This window comes from Bubalus kerabau, chromosome 4 (assembly GCF_029407905.1).
Source record: "Bubalus kerabau isolate K-KA32 ecotype Philippines breed swamp buffalo chromosome 4, PCC_UOA_SB_1v2, whole genome shotgun sequence".
NCBI classification, from domain to species: domain Eukaryota; kingdom Metazoa; phylum Chordata; class Mammalia; order Artiodactyla; family Bovidae; genus Bubalus; species Bubalus kerabau.
The window spans coordinates 84,289,706-84,306,844 of record NC_073627.1 but is presented as its reverse complement, the minus strand read 5'-3'; the positions used below and the strand labels follow the sequence as shown (position 1 = coordinate 84,306,844).

Sequence of the window (17,139 nt, the reverse complement as noted above, 5' to 3'; positions counted from 1 at the left end):
TATTCTCTGTGTTTGTATATCTTTTTCTCTTGTCATCAATTGTACAAACCACTCTAACTCTGCTTTATTTTTTTGTTTTTCAGCTACACTATATTGTACAAACCACTCTCTCTCTGCCTTTTTTTCCAGCTAGACACTACATTGTCTATCAATACACTTAGACACCACTATTTTTAGTATTCCAACATAGAAGTATGTTATATTTTATTTTTGGAACTTCCCATTACTAGTACACAAATTCTATAGTGTTTTTTATCATTTGCAGGTGTAAATAAAGCTGGGATATCTACCAAAGGCTTTTTTTCATCCACATCTCTAACTTCTTTTGAGAAATTCAAAATTTGAAGTAGCAAAACTGGTTCAAAGTGTATTTATTTATTCATTTTCTAACTTACATGTAGTTTATAGGATAACTACCATTCTACTTTTCTCTGTTTGAATAAAACCTTTGAATATTATAAATATATCAAAAGATCTGTTATTATAACATCAAAAAGACTGTGCAGACTTATTATTCTCATTTATAATTCAGAAATCCAGACATCTAGAGTTCACACAAAAATATGTTAGAAAATGTTTGCTTTGTCTATACTGGGCCCTGAAAGTATATATCCTAACACATAGAACTTCTTTAGTGGCATAAAAATGGAGAGTGTATACTATTATTCCACATTTATATCCTTGTGTATATGAGAGTAGTAATAGCAATATGCAAATACTTGCATTATGTCTAATATAATGGGAGCTGATCTACTATAGGAATTTATATCATCAAAGAAATTGATTATCATTACTTCCTAAAGGTTATTACATGGAAAAAAGAATGAAATAAATCAAAATTATTACTCTACAAAGAATGAATATTTTTAGCTTGATTTGACTGAAATAGTCTTATGTTTCCTTTAAGGTATTTTCCCAAAGATTTATAGCGTTCTAAAATACTTTCAGTACATTTTTAAAGCAAAAATAGTGCTGATTTTGCACAAGAAGCAAATGAAATTTCTTAATTTCATTTAAAATAAGCTATCATATTGCCTATTTAGTGAAGTAGCCAAGATTCTTAGTGCTTTACATACAAAATAGAGGCTGTTGAGTATTCTATAAATTAGATAATGAAATTGCCAATTGTATGAAACAAGCTATCTTTTCCTTAATCAGACTGCCTTCACTTACATATTTATAGATATTTTATAAAAATCTAGATTGACATTCCTTCAAAATTATATAAACAAAAGGGAAAATTTTATTTTTACTGATTAATCATTGAAAAAGAGCAAAAACCAAGCCATTTCCTTCTCCAGGGGATCTTGCCAGCCCAGGGATAGAACCCGCATCTCTTGTGTCTCCTGTAATGCAGGCATATTCTATATCTGCTAAGCCACTGAGAAATCCTAGTTATTGATCTAACCAACTTCAATATAGAAAATGTGACCCTAAAATTTTACAAATTAGCATTATTTATCCACATAAAAATTATTACCTATACTAAAAACTGTGGTAACTATTTTTGTTAACTGAAAAATTATGACACTGCCCCTTTCTGGCCACATTCCCACATATCTTCTTTCTCCTACATCTCACTTGTTGCCATAGTCTGTTCTTGAGGTGCATTACCATGATAGAACAAGTGGTCAGACTATATAGCATGTGTCCAGTGGAACCAGTAAGATTTTACAGAGGACATAAAGTCCAGGATGGTCAAGAATTTTCTTTGGGGCCAAAAGAGGCCCAGACTCAGAGTAATCAGTAGACCTAGCTGGTCTCTCTGAAAGACAGGTACAATAATGGAAATGAAACAATATATCTCCAATAACCTTTATTTTGTTATTGCGTGTATCTTACACACCTAACCCCATACCCTAAAAAGTAACTTCTGTGTTCCATAAATGAATGTTCATTTTGTTTCATATTTTTCCCGAGATTTATGCAGTGGAGAATGTATCCATTTTTGGAGATATTTGTGTTTAAACCTGCTTAGATGCTGGGGATGGAGTGGAGTTATATATTACATAGTCTTCATGGCCTGAATTGCAGTAATTTTCTTAAAATTTATATAAACTATATACATATAAAAGAATAGTTTGTCAGTTTTAAGACTCAAAGGCCAAGATCTTCAGTAATTTATGTTCATCAACTCATTTAAACCCATAACAACTGATAAAATAAGTACTTCTTTTAAAAACTACATATTTGTAATGAGACAACTGAGTCAGTATCAATGTCACAATGCAAATCCATGCTGTCTCACTTCTAAATACTGAATATGCACCTAAAATAACAATAACTAACCTTTAATGAGTTCTGTCTATGCCTAAGAGACTTTGATATACATTAAATGGATTGATTTATTTAATCCTTAAAATGAGCCTTAGAGGTAGCAATTAATATTAAAAGTATCACATCTAGTGCAACATATCTATGAGATAACAAAGACGGAAGAAAACCCAGGCAGTTTCTTTATTGTTCAGCCTAGAAAAATGGATTATTTATTATAACTTTGAATTAGAGCAAGGACTGCCTGCTCATTTTTCTCTCCCAAATTATCTTGGTTATTGTAACATTTTTATTTCTACATAGAAATTTGAAAGTCACTTGAAATATATATTTTAAGCCTTTAAACACCACTCTTTAGCAGCTATAAATTCATTTTTTGTTCAGTTCACATTAAGATTTTATAATCAGAAATATTACAGGAATAAAATATTAGTAACTGAGATATTCCCTGTGCATCTTTTATATTAAAAGCAATAGCAGTAAAAAAATACCTGTGTAACAGTTTTGGAAATCATTAACAGAAGCATGATCCCCGTATTGGCAAAAGATGGTAATTAAAATTGTCTTATGTTAATTTGAACTGTATATGTTTATCAAATTTGACCACTTTTGACCTACAAAAATGGCTTTGCCTATGTTTCAACCTAATACTGTGAATGATTATGTAAGCCCTAGAAGATACCCATAGATTTAGATGGAGAACTTGCAACTCTATCCAAAACTGAGATTAATTATGCATTATTATATCTAAACAAATTTCTCTATCAACTTCAATATGTATAGCTACAGTTTTTTTAGCCAATGATGGTTTGAAATTTACTGAATATGTGTTGCTTGAAATACAGAATATATAACCATCAACAACTTATATAACAGGAATCACAAATTGTATTCATGAGAACTTCACATTAGGAGTCAGTTTTTTTATTAATTAATTTTTTAATTGAAGGATAATGGCTTTACAGAATTTTGGTATTTTTTTTTCTGTCAAACCTCAACATGAATCAGCCATAGGAATGCATATATCCCCTCTTTAAGAGTCAGTTTTAATAAAGGTGTTCAGGGGTAGAATTTATGTAAGAATTTGCAAGCCGAACAATGAATTGATCCCACAGACCTCTTAAAGGTATGCTGTATAACTTAGTAAATGTTTCTTTTTGGCATTGACCCAAAAAAGCAGAGGTTATTAAGAAGAGTAACAGGCCACGATATTTATGTTTCATGTAGCTTCCATAATTATCCAGCACATGACATATATTTCTTTTAATTAAAGCATGGTAGAATGTAGGAATTTGGTAATCTGTCTCATAATGCTCATAAGCTTAGTAGTAATAAACTTTGCTAAATACTAAGTTTGAGAAAATGCTGTGCAGGCAGATGGTGACTATGAGCCTCGAGTCTCTCCCAGAGCTGCAAACAGTACCATCTGCTGCTCTGCTGATTTCTTTTTCATTCATTGGTATCAAATTTAATGGGGGATCACACTTTACATTTTAATTTTACACCCTGGCCACAATGGTGGGAGCTCTTGTCTCCCACAATATATAATTATTCAAGTAAATAGGGAATTTTTTTCTTCCTTAAAAACAAAAGCCAAAAAACAAACAAAAACAACTAGAGACTTCCACTTTTCTATTCATGATGCAGCAGTAAGAAATGGATTAAACCCTTCTGTTTGAAACAAACTAACACATCACATTAGGTATATCAACAACACTTTTCCAGACATAGGACAACAGTTTCCAGGTCAAGGCATGTAGAAGAAAAGCCTAGATGAAGCTCAGCAGACTTCCTGAATTAAGGATCGAGACCTGGAAGTCTGAGAAAACAAGGAAAGTAGAAATCATAGGGGAAATTATTAGAAAGGAGAGCTACATTCAGAGTGGTAACTCTGGATATCTGCAAAGATATTGACTCTGTATTTAGCAGAGTACTGATCAGCAAACCTGAGAGAAGAAACACTGGAAAATTGAGAAAGACTGATCAGAAAAGATTTAAGGTAACAATGCCTATACTTACATTGGGTTAAGAATAATGTCTGTCCATTCCCACAAATAAGGCTGGAATACTATGTTATTCACATTGTTTTGGGTAGGTTATGCAGGAGTATGTTATAACAGTTACTAAAAGTGAGACCTAAAGTGTCAAACTGTTTCCAAAAAACTACTTTCTAGATGAAAGCTCAATAACATTAATAGAATTTTTTTTTAATCCATAACTCAAATAGGTAAAGTTCATATTGTTTTATCATTACAAACAAAAATTAGCAGAAACACAAAGAACAGGAAAATAGGAGAAAGTCCAATCAATTGAAACTTGCACAGATATTAAAATTAACAGATAAGAACATTAAATCAGTTATTAAACCAATTCCCATATGTTGAAAAGTTAAGTAGAGGCAAGATTTTCAAAGAGCAAATCTTTTCCTCATAGCAATTTCAAAACTACAAAGTTGACAAAATTAATTATTAGACATTCTGTAAATCAAGCAAAGTGTACAACAGTATGAGAAGTATTTGTGTTTGTAAACCTGCCAAACTTAAGATCAGTGAAAATATGTGACTTTCTTGTTTTAAACTGCACCCAAATTTTCCCCATTATGACAGAATAGAGAATTACCACATGGGACAGGTCATGAAGACTAGCATCTTCTACACATAGTTTTAAGGAACTCACTGAATTTAGAGCATTGGATAATACTCATGATCAGTGGCATTGTCAATGGATCAGTAGAGTTATGTTAAGCTAATATGCATATCAAAATGGAAAAATATTTAAAATTATCAGAGACTCAGAAGTTTGTACAAAACCAGCAAGTACACCACCATATATGTAGTTGGAATCAAGAAGGAGAGGAGCAAAAATATTAGGAACAAATATTAAATAATGAGTAAAAAATGCTCAGAGGAAAGGAGGGAGGTAGGGAGAGGGTATAAAAGAAATAGAGGAAAGGAAAGGTATGATAAACACAGAGCTCTTCTCATGGATATATCATAAGTAAAGAGTTGAAATAAGGCATAGAAAATAAATTGAAATCCTTAACAGAAAAACTAAACTATCATGTTCAGACAACCCACAATAAGATTAGCATCTGACTTTTTATCAGAAACAAGGAGGCCAGAAATGAATGAAAAGACAAATTGAAACTAGTGTATGAGAAACAAAAAAATCAACCAAGAATTCTGTATCTAGCCAAAGTATCCTTCAAAAGAAGAGAAATAAAAAGATATTCCCAAAATAAAAATAGAGTGAGGCAGTTCATCACTGGCTGACTCATTTTACAAGGATTAATAAAGAAACTCCTTCAGACTGACACCAGATGTCAGAATAGTTAATTCAGATGGTCAGGTAAAAAATAAAAATGATTGTAAGCACTATTTATGTCACTTTAATATAAAAGACTCAATAGACATATGTATTTTTCATTTAGTCTGTTGACTTTGATACAAGGTTGCACAAGGCAATATTGTAACACTGTGTTGTTTGAATTCTAATGGCAATAGTAGCATAAAGGATGTCTCAGGAATTCCAGCTGAACTTGAGCAAATGGGCTATATTTTACCCAAAATAAATAATTATTAATCTGTAGTTGTTTGTGATAAGATATACCTTATAATATTATATCTAAAAAAATAAAAGCACAGTAAAAATAAAATTAATACATTGATATGAAGAAAAAACACATACTAAGATAGAATTTTAGTAGAAACAAAAAGGTGCATTTTATAATGATAAAGGGGTCAGTACCTCAAATATATAGGACAGTTACAAATGCATGTTCACCTAAATCAGAGCCCCAAAGTACAGGAAGAAAAACTGATAAAAAAGAAAAGAGGAAGATACAATTTAACAACTAAAATTGGAAATGTCAGTGTCCTGCCTTCAATAATTTATTTTTCTGTCTAGAAAATCTAGACAAAGATTTAGTAGATATATAGAATATTTGAAAAATATTTGTATCAATAACTAACTTCACATAATGGATTTATATAACATTTCACTGAAGAGTACAATAAACATTAATTTTTCAAATATGTACAAAACATATACTAGGCCATAAAACAAGGCAAATTAAGATTGAAGTTATACAAAGTAAATTCTCAACCTACAGTAAAGTTATATTAGACTAGAAATTAGCAAAAGAAATATTTAAAATTCTCTAAATATTTGGAAATTTGAACAGCATACTTTTAAGCAATCTGTGATTCAATTTAGATAATGCAAGATAATTTAGACAATATTCTGATTAAAAAATAACATATCAAAATTTATAAGAAGTAGCTAAAGCAGTGATTAGAAGAAAATATGTAACTTAAAATGCCTTTACCATAAATGAAGAAATTTTTCAGATAAATAACCTCTTGAATGTTAAAAATTTTTAAAAATAAGAATAAGTTAAACTCAAAACAAGCAGAGAGAAGAAAAGAAATATAGGAGACATCAAGGAAGTATAAAACAGAAAATTAAAGAAAATCAATAAAACCAAAGTTGATTCCTTTAAATATCAATAAAGCTGACAAATATTTATCTAGACTAAGAATAAAGCAGATAAGACACAAATTATCAAAATCAATAATGAAAGATAACACATTACAACAGACCATATAATTTAAGGGATTGTTATAAATAATTTTTGGCACTATATTGGAGACCTTAATGAAATAGGCAAATCCCTAGAATCACACCAGTATCAAAACTTATTCTAGAAGAAAAAACATTAAAATAGACCTGAAGTTAGTAAAGACATTGAATGACTAATTAAAAATATTCCCACACAAGTGGTACAGCACAGATGACTTACTGGTGAATTCTATCAAATATATAAAAAACAATACCAAATCTTTAGCAAACTCTATCAGATGATAGAGACCAGAATTATACTGATTTGAGAGCTAGAGACACTGCAAAAAAAAAAAACAAAACAAACTATAGACCAATAGCCATATGAACATAAATACAAAAACACAAAAATATTAGAGCTGAAAGCTAGCAATATTTCAAATGGGTTAGATGCCACAACCAAGTACAATTCATGCCAGAATGTGAGGTGGGATTAACATTAGAAAATTAACATAACACACACTATTAATAGAATAAAAGACAAAAACTACTAATTTCAATTGATACAATTAATGACATTCAGTTAATGTCAGATTGCAAATGCATTTGACAAAACTCAATGCTTCTTCAAAATAAAAACTCTCAACAAAAGTAAAAAGGAAATTTCATTTACCTTATAAAGTGAATCTAGGGAAAACCCACATCTAACATCGTAATTAAGCATAAAAGACTGAATTTCTTCTAAGATCAGGAACAGGCAAGGATGTCTACTTGCACTACTTCTACTGAACACTGAATTGAAAATTCTAGCTACTTCAACAGCAATGAAGAAAAAGTTAAAAGGTACTCTAGATATCCATGGTGAAAAGGGAGGGAAAAAAGATCCCTTTAATTGTAGGTGACAGCAAATTCTGAGAAATATACACATAACAAATTATAAACAAATTCTATATAGAACGTTCTAAGAAATGTACACATAACAAAACTGCTATAACTAATACAACACTTTAGGAAGCCACAGAACACAAAATCAAGATACAAAAATCAATTAATTTGTGCTAAAAATAAGCACATAAAGAAGATGTGAAGAAAACAATTTGATTTATAATAACACCAATATATAAAGTTCAGTTCAGTTCAGTTCAGTCTCTCAGTCATGTCCGACTCTTTGAGACCCCATGAATCGCAGCACGCCAGGCCTCCCTGTCTATCACCAACTCCCGGAGTTCACCCAGACTCACATTCATCGAGTCGGTGATGCCATCCAGCCATCTCATCCTCTGTCGTCCCCTTCTCCTCCTGCCCCCAATCCCTCCCAGCATCAGAGTCTTTTCCAATGAGTCAACTCTTCGCGTGAGGTGGCCAAAGTACTGGAGTTTCAGCTTTAGCATCATTCCTTCCAAAGAAATCCCAGGGCTGATCTCCTTCAGAATGGACTAGTTGGATCTCCTTGCAGTCCAAGGGACTCTCAGGAGTCTTCTCCAACGCCACAGTTCAAAAGCATCAATTCTTCGGCGCTCACCTTTCTTCACAGTCCAACTCTGGCATCCATACATGACCACAGGAAAAACCATAGCCTTGACTAGATGGATCTTTGTTGGCAAAGTAGTGTCTCTGCTTTTCAATATGCTATCTAGGTTGGTCATAAGTACTTATGAGCAAATTTAACCAAAAATAGTGCAAGATTTGTGTATGGAAAAATATACTGAGAGAAATTAAGGATGTAAATGAATGGAAAGGAGTTTCATGCTCAAAAGATAGAGAAACAATATTGTCAGGAAAGCAATTTATTCAAAATTGACTTACAAATTCAATGCAATTGTTATCAGAAACCTCATAGAATTATTATGGAGTTCAACAAGCTGATTTTTAAATGTGTTGGAAATTCAACAGACTGAGAACAGCCAAAACAATTTTGAAAAAAAACAGTAAAGTTGGAAGACTTATACTACATGATTTCAAAATTCACTATAAAGCCACAGCAATAAATGCACTGTGTTATTTGTACAAATATATGCATATAAGTCAGTGGAAGAGAACTGAAATCATTCAATGGAACATTCTGTCCTTCTGGAAGCAGAATGTACTTCTGTGGAATTATACTTCCAATATGTGCAGTTTTACCTCAGTAAAGTTGTTAAATAAAGCCCAGCTACAGTGTCATACTATACAGCCAAATATTAATCCTTGAAAAAGTGAGATATGGGTATTTTATTCATAGCATTCTTATTTGCTGTGTGTGTATTCTTGGACTTCCCATGTGGTGTAGTCATAAAGAATCTGGCTATCAGTGTAGGAGACACAAGAGAGGTGGGTTCAATATCTGGATTGGGAAGACCCACAGAGTAGGAAATGACAACCCACTCCAGGACTCTTGCCTGGAAAATTCTATGGACAGAGGAGCCTGGCAGACTATACTCCATAGGGTAGTATATACATACTAACTAGGGATCAATTTTGTTTTTCAGGTAAAATTGAGAAGCATCTTTCTTTAGGGCCTAATCCAACAATCCTAGAAAATGTAAAAAGTTTTTTTTGGCTTTTGTGATTGGAAGCATGATAGAAAAGAAAATTGACTTTCCTTTCTTGCTAACTTCTTATCGTTTGGGGGTAAAGTCGAAGGAAGTGAAGTGAAGTGAAGTCGCTCAGTTGTGTCTGACTCTTGGTGACCCCATGGACTATAACCCACCAGGCTCCTCCATCCGTGGAATTTTCGAGGCAAGAGTACTGGAGTGGGTTGCCATTTTCTTCTCCAGGGGATCTTCCCAACCCAGGGATCAAACCCAGGTCTCCGGCATTGCAGGTAGACACTTTATCCTCTGAGCCACCCGTGTTGAAGGAAGACCTGATAGTAAATGTGTAGTTTTAGGAATGAGACAATATGAGAATATGTTTATTTGAACTGAGAGATTTTATGAAAGTCATCTTCATGTACTGTGAAATTTGGTATGAAATAAAAGATGAAAGTATTTATTTAAACATTGTTCCAAGTAATTAAAAATCTGTGTTCCTTGGAGCTCTAATGACTATCTACTTTTGAGTAAAAACACATCACTAAATTGTTTCCTCATACATAAAATGAGGAATTTGGTCAGATAATAGCAAAAAATATTGTCTGTTTGTAAAATGCTACATTTCTAGAAAGTATGCTGCATTTCTATTCCTCTTGTTAATAAATTTCTTAAAATGAGCAAGGTTTTATTTTTCATTTTTATTGAATTATTTCCCTAGACTTTAGTTTAAGCAATTTATTTTATATTTTAGACATATTTTTTGATGAATGAAGAATCAGGGTGAAAAAGTTGTCAACAAACCACTTTGTTTAAATAAAAATACAAAAACCATTTAAGAACATGAGATACCAGTCTAAAAGAACTTTAACATGTTAATTGTAAAGGGAAAAAAAAAAAAGACGTATCAGCATCTGAACAAAATTACTTTGTTTTAAAAATAAGTAACTCTCAAAATGGTTAGTTTTGTTATTTTAATTAGCTTAATTATGAAATGATGTGTACTAAAGTCTGATTTTGATGTATTAATAGAGTTTTGTTGTTTTCATTTGCTAACTTCTTTCTGACTCTTTGAGACCCCATGGACTGCACACACCAGACCTCCCTGTCCTTCCTTGTCTCCCAGAGTTTGCTCAAAGTCATGTCCATTGAGTTGGTAATACTATCCAACCATCTTATCCTCTATTGCCGCCTTCTCGTCTTGCCCTCAATCTTTCCTAGCATCAGGATCTTTTGTAATGAGTTGGTTCTTTGGATCAAGTGGACAAAGTGTTGGAGCTTGAGCTTCAGCATCAGTCCTTCCAATGACTATTCAGGGTTGATTTCCTTTAGGATTGACAGTTTGATCTCCTTGCTGTCCAAGGGACTCTTTAGAGTCTTCTCCAGCATCATGATCTGAACACATCAATTCTTTGGTGCTCATTCTTCTTTATGGTCCAACTCTCACATCCATACATGACTACTGAAAAAACCATAGTTTTGACTATACAGACATTTTTCAACAAAATGATATCTCTGCTTTTTAATATGCTGTCCTGGTCTATCACAGCTTTTCTTTCAAGGAGCAAGCATCTTTTAATTTCGTGGCTACAGTGGCAGTCCACAGTGATTTTGGAGCCCAAGAAAATAAAATCTGTCACTGTTCCCACTTTTTCCCCCTTCTATTTGCCACAAAATGATGGGACCAGATGCCATGACCTTAGTTTATTGAATGTTGAGTTTTAAGCCAGCATTTCACTCCTCTTTCACTTTCATCAAGAGGCTCTTTAGTTCCTTTCCACTTTCAGTCATTAGAGTGGTATCATCTGCATATCTGAGGTTGCTGATATTTCTCCTGGCAATTTTAATTCCAGTTTTGTGATTCATCCAGCTTGGCATTTTGCATGATGTACACTGAACAGAAATTAAATAAGCAGGGTGACAATATATAACCTTGATGTATTCCTTTCCTGATATGGGACCACTCCCTTGTGTTGTTCCATGTCCAGTTCTAACTGTTGCTTCTTGTCCTGCACACAGGCTTCTCAGGAGACAGGTAAGGTGTTCTAGAATTCCCATCTCTTTAACAATTTTCCACAGTTTGTTGTGATCCACACAATCAAAGGCTTTAGTGTGGTCAGTGAAACAGATTTTTTTTTTTTTTAATTCCCTTGCTTTTTCTAGGATCCAATGGATGCTGGCAATTTGATCTCTGGTTCCTCTGCCTTTTCTAAATCCAGCTTGAATGTCTAGAAGTTCTCAGTTCACATACTTTTGAAGTCTAACTTAGAGGATTTTGAGCATTAACTTGCTAGCATGTGAAATAAGTACAGTTGTGTGGGAGTCTGAAATGTTTTTGTCATTGCCCTTCTTTGGGATTGGAATGAAAACTGACCTCTTTCAGTCCTGTGGCCACTGCTGAGTTTTCCAAATGTGCTGGCATATTAAATATAGCACATTAACAGCATCATCCTTTAAGATTTGAAATAGCCAAGCTGGAATTCCATCACCTCCACTAGCTCATAGTATGCTTCCGAAGGCCCACTTGACTTCACATTCTAGGATGTCTGACTCTACTTTAGTGGCTGGGTCATTAAGACTTTTATTGGATAGTTCTTATGTGTATTCTTGCCACCTCTTCTTAATCTTATCTGCTTCTGTTAGATCCTTGCCATTTCTGTCCTTTATTGTGCTCATTTTGCATGAAATGTTCTCTTGGTATCTCCAATTTTCTTGAAGTTTTTATTTATATTTGCTTTAATCCAGTTTTTCTAAGGATACCTATAATATATTGATTAAATCTTAAATTGTGTTAACAATTGTTTTCTAATACCATGGCAAAGTTACTCTAAGCAGAATGTCCTTCTGTGGAATTCTACTCTCAACATAAACTTAACTGGAATCCAATAAATTTCATTAGATGTGCAGGGTAATAAAATCATGTTTTTCTCTCTCATTTGAAGTATTATGACAGTAAACTAGACCAGTTTGATGAATGGGGTGGTTGAAGTCCATATAATCTTCCCATGAATGTATACTATATGTTCTGTTTCCAGTAGGGTTCAAAATATCTGGAATTTCAGAAAATAGAATTGCAAATTTTTATTTTGTTGTGTTGTTAAATACATTTTCTCTGTCATGTTGCTTGATGTCCAGTATATCTAAATAAGAGAAGCAATGTTTTCTCAAGATTTTATATTCAAGCCTTCCATTTTGGTGGACTATTTTTAAACACTATCATGCATATGTTTCTGAGATATTACCATTTTGAACTTTCACAGTATGCTGTTATTCTTATACAGTGTAAGATTTTTTCCCCACAACAAGAGCAAACATGTTTAATTGATGTAAAATATCAAGTAGAATTCAGCCACATTTTTTCTTAAAATTATTTTCACAGTAGATATTTTATACAGGATATTTTAAAAGTAAAGAAGATAGAGAAACTCATGTAAGTCCCTTCTTGCCAGCATCCCAAATAAAATAAGATCATGATATTTGAAGGGAGCTATGACATTAGAGGGTCTCATTTTATTTTACATTTAATTGAGCATGGAGAAAAAATTTTCTGTGTTGAAACAAATACTTTATTACTCTTTTGACTTTTTTTTTAATTGTTCAGCTGCCTTACATAAAAAAGATATTATTCCTTTATGATATCTGGGGCACTGTATAGCCAAACGTTAGACTTGCCAATGTGATGTGTTGTCCTCATAAATATTCCAACTGCTTAGTATATTTCAATTTCATTTGTCATTATTAACTTCCTTTATATTTGGGAATATTAATTTAGGTAAAAACTTGAAGTTAACACCTCATAAATAATGATTTGATGCTGTATCTCTTATCCAATGGAGACAGACAACTTTTACATATTTGCCCACTCTAAGAAATCCTCTCTGTTTCATAATTGTTACTCATTCTCAAAAATCTGGGGTTCTCTACCAAGTTTGCTATACCTGTCCCAACTGACTAGAGACTAGAAGTATGAATAAGGAAAGGGCAGTTGAGCCAAGCAGACACTCCCTGAAAGAAATTTGAAGTTGGATTTGAAATGACAGATATAGGTCATATAAACTTTAGAGAACCGGTTGTGATAATACAGTAAATAAGATAGCCTGTCTATTGTACAAAAAATGAATCAGATGTGAAAGAGACATGTAGCACCCAACAGAAGACTTAGCTTAGTTCCCAGCATGTTTTTTTTTTTTTTTTTTCCCCTCAACCATTCTGTGTCTTGACACTACTCTTTCTACTTGATTTTTCAACCTGAGACTTATCATTATAAAGAAATTATTATAGGGTCTTAAGCTAGTTTTAATGAAAGATAAAAATAAGAAAGAGATGTACTGCTTTCTATTTACCACACACTGCTCCAAAACCTTATTCATATAAACCCATCTAAGTGTTGCAGCTCCTGCTGCTGCTAAGTCACTTCAGTCGTGTCCGACTCTGTGCGACCCCATAGACAGCAGCCCACCAGGCTCCTCTGTCCCTGGGATTCTCCAGGCAATAACACTGGAGTGGGTGTTGCAGCTCCTAGAGTTAGGTATTATTACTGTCCTCATTTATAGATAATGAGGATACCAAGGCACATTGTCATTGTTTAGTCACTAAGTCATGTCCAACTCTTTTGCGACCCCATAGATTGTAGCCAACCAGGTTCCTCTCTCCATAGGATTTCCCAGGAGAGAATACTGGAGTGGATTGCCATTTCCTTCTCCAGGGGGTCTTCCCGAACTCCTGGTTAGCAGGTAGATTCTCTACCACTATGCCACCTGAGGGCTTCCCCTCATAACTTATGCCTCTTTTATATAAGGCAGTTGAATGAAAAAAATATGGAAAGTATAATAAAGAATTTATTTAAACACATTAAAACTTTTGTCCATGCTCTATTAAACATAGACTCCCATACTTGCAGCTAGAAAATCTAAAATAGGTTTCCTGATACTAAATAAATAAAACCAAGCAAAATAAAACAAACCAAACAAGTAGACAAAATAGGAACAATATTAAATAAGGAACCTGGTGAAGAGAGTTACATGAAGCAGAGAAGACGCTTGAGAATCCCTTGGGCTGCAAGGCGATCAAAATAGTGAAACCTAAGGGAAATGAATCCTGAATACTCATTGGAAGGACTGATTCTGAATCTGAAGCTCCAATACTTTGCCCACTTGATGTAAAGAGCCCACTCATGGGAAAAGACCCTGATACTGGGAAAGACTGAAGGCAAAAAAAAGGAGGAGGAGGCTGCAGGGGATGAGATGGTTAGATAGTGTCACTGACTTAAAGGACATGAATTTGAGCAAAATCCAGGAGATAGTGAAGGACAGAGGAGCCTGGCATGCTACATTCAATGGGGTTTAAGAGTTGGACATGACTTCTGCTGCTAAGTCACTTCAGTCGTGTCCGACTCTGTGCAACCCCATAGATGGCAGCCTACCAGGCTCCTGGTTCCCGGGATTCTCCAGGCAAGAACACTGGAGTGGGTTGCCATTTCCTTCTCCAATGCATGAAAGTGAAAATTCAAAGTAAAGTCGCTCAGTCGTGTCTGACTCTTTGTGACCCCATGGACTGCAGCCTATACACTGAATAACAATGGCACTTTTCCCATACAAAGACCAGAAACAAAGACACTCCCTTTGTAAATTATCACTTTAAGCCATTAATTCTCAAAGGAGATGGGTGATATTGTCCCCAGTGGAAATACAATTGGTTCCCTGTGGGGGGGAGGGGAATTATGTATATAGGCATATGTATATTGTATTCATGGTATCAAAGTTACATGTGAAAGGCAATTAGAAAAAGCGGTCCTAAAAAGGTATTTAAGGGGGCAATAATGGGAAAAAAAAAAGATTAAGAAGCATAGCTTTAAATTAATTCGTTTTTCCTATGTATATGGAACTCAACTTCCTCCATGATACAACCTATACATTTTTGTCATTAGAATTTCCTAAGAATTTATACTTCTAGGATTTGGAGTAAGCTTTTATCTACACTTCTCAAGTTCAAAAGCATTATGCAAGTTGTTTTCTGAATTAAAGAGCTGCAAAAAATATTTATGTTTTCTGTCATTAAAAAGCATTTCAAAAATAACACTTTTTTGAGCTCTCGTTTAACCAAAAATAGCTTTCCTTTTAACTGATGAAACTTGTCGCTGGCTCATTCTTCCATGGGAACAGCTGCACGTTGTATGTTTGAACATATTTGCTTAAGAAATACAAAATTATTAACATTCTAATCCTCTAACCTTTTAAGGCGAGCCAGCTGTGATTATTCACAGCTAGACTAGAGCGTTTGGTTTCAGCTTTGTAGAAATTTCTTCCCTTTATTTCTCATAGACTATTACCTGAACAATTTGATTTTCTGAGTAGGAGCTATGCCATATGTAAATCAACCTCAACTATTAGCCCCAAGAACTAGGGAAAATATTAAAAAATGTATTAATCTGGTTTTGCCAACAGTAAACATTGTTCATTGCATTTTCATCTTATTAAAAACTTAGAGCCCTTACTATGTACTATAGTACTGTTTTAAACACTTTAAAATATTAATTAGCTTAATCTTCATGAAGTAGGTACAGTCATTACCCTTGCTATTTTTATAATTTAAGAAATAGAACCAAAGAGTGGTTGAGCAAATTGCCAAGGGCCACACACATCTGGTAAGCTCCAATGCCACATTCAAATAGAGGCCATCTGGCTCCAAACCCTGTGCTAATGATCATTAAACTCCAATATTCCAAGCACCTAATTAATTATTTTGCTTGCTCTTTCTTATTTATCTTCACAGAAACCCAAAGAAGTAGCATGGTTATTACTTCCACGTTGATGGATGGAGAACATGAAGAAGATGGAGTTTGAGTGCTTGGCCCTAAATCTCAATATTGTTAAGAGGTAAACATCAGATTTGAACCTGGATCTTTTCTGACTCCAGAACACCGATGCTGCACTGTGACAGGACCTCACACCAATTGCTTCTCAACATATCAAGGTAATATGTATCATTTATGGAAAATCACCCCACAGGCTTGTTTATATCACTCTAATAGTTTGGCATAAATCAATCCATTAGTCATCGACTAAAAGTTTGTTTCTCACCTGTAATAGCACTTTTCGCCCAAGAGAATAATTGCTCTATCAAGTTGGTTGACACTTTGGCCACAGAGTTCCTTTTTTATTTACAAGAATTGAAAATATCTGTCTCTTTATGGCTTTGAATTATTACTGAAGTAGCCTTTTAATTTGACCTTGTAGATTCCAATACAAATGGTAATCACACACGTCTTTCCTGGGTTCTAAGTATGATGGGCCCTATCCCAGCATGTTGACCATGTTCTGAGTTCAGATATGAAGAAGACTGCCATCTACAAATATATGTAGTATCTTATTACCAAAGAAAGTGGTTTATTTCAGTTCAAAGTGATAAATATTCATATAGTAGTATTGTAAGTTATGCTGCTGCTGCTGCTAAGTCACTTCAGTTGTGTCCGACTCTGTGCGACCCCATAGACGGCAGCCCACCAGGCTCCCCCGTCCCTGGGATTCTCCAGGCAAGAACACTGGAGGGGGTTGCCATTTCCTTCTCCAGTGCATGAAAGGGAAAAGTGAAAGTGAAGTCTCTCAGTCGTGTCCGACTCCTAGGGACCCCATGGACTGCAGCCTACCAGGCTCCTCCGTCCATGGGATTTTCCAGGCAAGAGTACTGGAGTGGGGTGCCATTGCCTTCTCTGTAAGTTATGCTATACCATGCTTTATATTGTATTGAGTAACTCACTTAAAATCTCACTTTGCAATCCAATTATGTCGGCAAGACA

The 17,139-nt window shown here is 34.1% G+C and overlaps 1 long non-coding RNA gene across 1 annotated transcript in view; it reads left to right on the top strand.

The window, feature by feature from the left end:
* LOC129649903 (uncharacterized) overlaps positions 1-17,139 on the top strand; it is a 358,650-nt gene that overhangs the window by 251,719 nt on the left and 89,792 nt on the right. The window contains exon 5 of the long non-coding RNA XR_008713420.1: positions 16,116-16,316. This is a non-coding gene — a long non-coding RNA (uncharacterized LOC129649903). The remainder of the gene's footprint in view (positions 1-16,115; positions 16,317-17,139) is intronic.